General features: G+C 44.6%; 1 long non-coding RNA gene across 1 annotated transcript in view; it reads left to right on the top strand.

The window, feature by feature from the left end:
- The window catches only part of LOC120543102, a 12100-nt gene extending 7502 nt beyond the window's left edge, over window positions 1-4598 (top strand). Inside the window, exon 3 of the long non-coding RNA XR_005636289.1 lies at window positions 4336-4598. This is a non-coding gene — a long non-coding RNA (uncharacterized LOC120543102). The remainder of the gene's footprint in view (window positions 1-4335) is intronic.
- The last annotated feature ends 345 nt before the right edge of the window (window positions 4599-4943 follow it).

The raw sequence follows: 4943 nt of genomic DNA, 5'->3' as shown, positions 1-4943 counted from the left end.
CCGCCAGCCACCAGCTCCGCACCGGTCCCGAGAGGGATGTCCCTATCACTCCCATCAGCTCTTCTGTGGTTAAGGGGTTAACGGCCATGTACACCTCCCCGTCCTCCACAAAGTTCAGGACATCATCGACGTTATATGGAGCCCCTAACTTGGGAAAGGAAAGGCGCACCCCAGGAACAGAGGGCGATTGATGTATGCACTCCCCCGAGACACGTACGGCGTTGATTGGTAGGGTGACGGACGTATCTTCTGGAGACTCCTTCGGACCTCCCCCTGAAGAGATTCTTGCCAGCGTTGATCCCGCCTCTGGAGGCACAACACGATTTCCCGCCCCAGGAGTTGAACTTGCTCGTTGAGGTATTCTTTTATCTCCTCCTGGGAGCTGCTGATGCAAGCCCGCAAGGCGTCTTCGCGCCCGAGCGCACTTTCGGCAACCTCGCAGACCTTCTCCTCCAGCCGGGTTATTTGTTGCGCCAGATCTTCCCACAGAGGCGAGACATCCTCCAGGCCTTCCTCCTCAGGTCCATGGTGATCTTCAAGGTACAGCGACTGCAATGAATCCACCACCTCTCGCACCGCTGAACACGCTCTGACCGTGACGTGCCGCGCCCCGGCTACTCCATCATCACACCGTGGCGAAGCAATGGTGTCGTCCTGCTCGGCACGCCCTAAAGACATGATAATTTGGGGAACGTTTAAAGGCAGACAGTGATCGAATTAATTAAGATTCCTCAGAGAGGGCATCACTTATGTAACGGCCGACCCCTTTACCCAGCCGGCAGCTACACCTCCAAGACCTGTGGCCTGGATAATTTGCTGAGAAATCTAACTATCAAGCCGTACTTCTACACAAGTAAACTTTTCCCCACAATCAACGGTATAAATGCAAGTCCACAAAAACAGAATGTAAAATTAAACGGAGTAAATGTATTCAAAGAAACAAGACATGCCACAAAACAAATGCACATATAAATATTCCTCCACCCCAGCAACCTCAAGACAGCACCAAAAAATATACATACAAAAACCCGTCCCTTGTCCCTGTAACATATAACACACACCACACAAGCAACAAAATGACTAATAAACAGAATGGTTGTGGATTTGAGTCCGAAAGTAAAAATGTCCTGAATACGGATGACTGAACTAGCGGCAATTGTGGTGATTTTCCCGGCGTTTGAAGCAACCTCACCGTGATTCCTCGGCGTATGGTGGATGATGAATCGACCCCGGGGTCTCAGCAGATGCAGGTTGAAAGACAGTCCGGAATAAAGAAAAACAAACTGGAACAACGTGCAATGTGATGAAACAGCAAGCAAGTTTAAGTAATTGACACAAAACACGGTTTTTCTTCTTTCTCTCTCCTTCCTCTTAAATAGTCAATGACGGCAGTAATTGATTGATTAAGCACAGGTGTTTTCCAGGTTTGCGGCTGCGGTCTCCTTCCATCATCCGTCCTCCTTTACGGGGACGGCATTAACTGATACACATACAAACAGCCAATGGGACAATGAAACGAGACACACACAGAACTGACATTTGAACACTAACTATGTGGCCCCGCTACAGTTGACACGTCTCTGCAACATCGCATGGACATCGGGGACAGTGCCTCTGGATTGGCAGACCGGGGTGGTGGTCCCCCTCTTTAAAAAGGGGGACCGGAGGGTGTGTTCCAACTATAGAGGGATCACACCTCAGCCTCCCTGGAAAGTCTATTCGGGGGTTCTGGAGAGGAGGGTCCGTCGGATAGTCGAACCTCGGATTCAGGAGGAACAGTGTGGTTTTCGGCCCTGGTCGCGGAACAGTGGACCAGCTCTTCACCCTTAGCAGAGTCCTGGAGGGTGCATGGGAGTTTGCCCGACCGGTCTACATGTGTTTTGTGGACTTGGAAAAGGCATTCGACCGTGTCCCTCGGGGAATCCTGTGGGGGGTGCTCCGGGAGTATGGGGTACCGGACCCCCTGATAAGAGCTGTTCGGTCTCTGTACAACCGTGTCAGAGCTTGGTCCGCATTGCCGCAGTAAGTCGAGCCCGCTTCCAGTGAGAGTTGGACTCGCCAGGGCTGCCCTTTGTCACCGATTCTGTTCATAACTTTATGGACAGAATTTCTAGGCGCAGCCAGGGTGTTGAAGGGGTCCGGTTTGGTGGACTCAGGATTGGGTCACTGCTTTTTGCAGATGATGTTGTCGTGTTTGCTTCATCAGGTCGTGATCTTCAGCTCTCTCTGGATCAGTTCGCAGCTGAGTGTGAAGCGGCTGGGATGAGAATCAGCACCTCCAAATCCGAGAGCATGGTCCTCAGCTGGAAAAGGGTGGAGTGCCCTCTCAGGGTTGGAGGAGAGATCCTGCCCCAAGTGGAGGAGTTCAAGTATCTCGGGGTCTTGTTCACGAGTGAGGGAAGAATGGAGCGTGAGATCGACAGGCGGATCGGTGCGGCATCCGCGGTGATGCGGGCTCTGCATCGGTCTGTCGTGGTGAAAAAGGAGCTGAGCCATAAGGCAAAGCTCTCAATTTACCAGTCGATCTACGCTCCTACCCTCACCTATGGTCATGAGCTATGGGTAGTGACCAAAAGAACGAGATCGAGAATACAAGCGGCTGAAATGAGTTTCCTCCGCAAGGTGTCTGGGCTTTCCCTTAAAGATAGGGTAAGAAGCTCAGTCATCCGGGAGGGGCTCAGAGTAGAGCCGCTGCTCCTTCGCATCGAGAGGAGTCAGATGAGGTGGCTCGGGCATCTGATCAGGATGGCTTCTGGACGCCTCCTGGTGAGGTGTTCGGCACGCCCAACCGGAGGAGGCCCGGGAAGACCCAGGACACGCTGGAGGGACTATGTCTCCGGCTGGCCTGGGAACGCCTTTGGGATTCTCCGGAAGAGCTGGAAGAAGTGGCCGGGAGAGGGAAGTCTGGGCCTCTCTGCTTAAGCTGCTGCCCCCGCGACCCGACCTCGGATAAGCGGAAGAGGATGGATGGATGGATGGATGGACGATGGACGTATTATAAATGTCGGACAGAATGAGAATTCAAAGCATTTATATTATTCACATACGCTGTGATGATGAAAAATGGGGCTTTTGCAAAACAACCTATAAACAACAAAGAATGTCTGACTTTTTAGAAAAGTGCTAAGAATACAAGTTAATCAAAGTATTAACACAAGCAAGCATTCGAAGAAAAGCTAAAATACAAATAGGAGAGCCAAACTTTAAAAATAATCCACCACAGCATCACTAGAAAAAGGAAAGTAACAAAAAAACAACTGGAAATCAAAGAAAAATGTACAGTCGAATTTGACTGATCTGGAAATGTATACTGCAGAAATCCTGATACTCCTTCAAATAGCAAAGATAATCAAAAATTGAGAATTACAGTATTCTAAAAAAATGTTGGAGTCTGGTATAGCATTGTTATATCAAACAAACTTAAATAAATAGATGGATAACTGGAGATGCAAGGCCCTCTCAAGCAAGTGTCTGAGTTTAATTCAAAGGTTAAAGAAGCACTGCTTCCTAATTACAGTGGCATATACTGCATACTAGTATTAGTACTTGTGTTTATTATATTTGTGATAGACCCTTTTACCCCAGGCAGCTTACAAACTCTGTGCACATATCATGTTAAGATTTGAATAAATTCTTTTAAACTCTGGTGTACAGTTGGCTTGAGAGACTTGCTCTTGGTGAAACTTTGAATTACAGGTAAGAAATTAACTTGCAACCCTTTGGTTTAAAGTCTGTGGCAATAAAGCACAACCTGCTATTAACAACAGTAAATGCTCAATATTTTTTCAAATAATTATAAATGTGTGCAAAGTGGTGAATTTAAAGCCTATTACTTTAGTTACTAGGAAATGTTGCCGATGTCTATTAAGTGTCTTGCTCTAATTTTTTTTTAAGGTGGTAAATTAATCCAAAAATGTATTAAACTGATTGTGTTTTTTGGTGCTTTGAGGTGCTTTAAATATTATGGACCAAAATAAAGACATAAAAGAGCAATCATTATTTGATAACACTTGATAATCCAGAAGGTCCGATAGTCCAGCACTTGTATACTTGTATGAGTGTGAAATTAAAATAATTATTCTGTACATTGAATCAACTATAGAATGAATATTAATGTCATAAACATGAATAACAGGATTGGCAGTTGTACTATTTTTAGTATCTCACAAATAATTCAAACTGTATTTAATCACTCCTAAAAATGGGTGATACTGTTAAAAAATTGTCACAAATAACAAATTGAGGTTAATGTAGTTAGCCAATAAAACCAGTAAAACATAAACCTGGAGACTCCGCATTTATCACTGTGTTCTTAATTTAATACCCTTCTTTTAGGTGTATCTGTTCATGAGTTACAGAGACCAGAAGAAGATACTTTCAAACATTCAGAAATTGACCTTAATGTAAGTCTTGGTGAATTAAATCAGTTCACAAGCCAGTGTTATCCAAGACTTACATTACATTTGATTGGATTCAGCATGGCAAGAGTAGACAAAAACAGAAGGCTTACAAGATTGGTTGTTTCTTCAGTGAATGATCTTAAAAAGAAAGTTGTCTGAAGTAAATTGTATATTATTCCTCATTCCTACATATCTCCTCCTAACCAGGTAATTCAAATAGTATTCTTTGTTCATTTCATGCTAATGCATGAGTAAATATTTAATAAACATTCTTGTATTTCAAAACTCATCATACTCATATATCACTATTAGGTTTTGTTATATTTATCCTAGTAGAGCTAGAGGCAGCATATTTACTGGAGAGTAAGATCTGAATACACATGTTGATAATTAATACATGTAGTGCATAGTGTGTATAGAAATTAACTTTGACACACAAGAGCTGCATTCCTTTAACTACAGATAAATACAAAATATACAGAACAGTGTCTTTTGCAATAGGATCATTTTGGTGCTTCTGAGGAGGTGCAAGCGGGATCTCCA

The sequence above is a fragment of the Polypterus senegalus genome, chromosome 13 (genome assembly GCF_016835505.1).
Source record: "Polypterus senegalus isolate Bchr_013 chromosome 13, ASM1683550v1, whole genome shotgun sequence".
Taxonomy (NCBI): domain Eukaryota; kingdom Metazoa; phylum Chordata; class Cladistia; order Polypteriformes; family Polypteridae; genus Polypterus; species Polypterus senegalus.
Note: the sequence above shows the minus strand (reverse complement) of the source record. Positions and strands in the feature narration are given on the sequence as shown.